This window comes from Babylonia areolata, chromosome 25 (assembly GCF_041734735.1).
Source record: "Babylonia areolata isolate BAREFJ2019XMU chromosome 25, ASM4173473v1, whole genome shotgun sequence".
Classification (NCBI taxonomy): domain Eukaryota; kingdom Metazoa; phylum Mollusca; class Gastropoda; order Neogastropoda; family Buccinidae; genus Babylonia; species Babylonia areolata.
The window spans coordinates 18,203,626-18,203,954 of NC_134900.1; the positions used below are offsets into that span (position 1 = coordinate 18,203,626).

General features: G+C 43.8%; 1 protein-coding gene across 1 annotated transcript in view; it reads left to right on the top strand.

Moving 5' to 3' along the window:
• LOC143299913 (uncharacterized) overlaps positions 1 to 329 on the top strand; it is a 3,748-nt gene extending 3,419 nt beyond the window's left edge. The window contains exon 3 of the mRNA XM_076613432.1: positions 1 to 329. This exon is cut by the window's left edge and continues 312 nt beyond it. The gene's annotated coding sequence lies outside the window, so the exon portion shown is untranslated.

The following is a 329-nucleotide window of genomic DNA, read 5'->3' on the forward strand; positions in this document are numbered from 1 at the left end:
GTGTGTGTGTGATGGAATTTGTGTAAGTAGTGTTAAACTAGCATCATATCCAGCCAATCTGGTGAACAGTGTACCACAAATATCGCATTTCATCACCAGCATGGGAGAGCACTAATGTCACTGAAATGCGACAAGATCGTGGGGTCGGTTGTCTGCGAATCTACTGCTCTAAATGTATTGTGTTAGGAAAGGCCAAACTGTCTTACACGTCACATGGAAATCCAAAACTATGTTTAAACACCATATGTGTGTGTGGGGGTTTGGTTTGTGTGTGTGTGTGTGTGTCTGTGTGTGTGTCTGTGTGTGTGTGTGGGTTTGGTTTGTGTGTG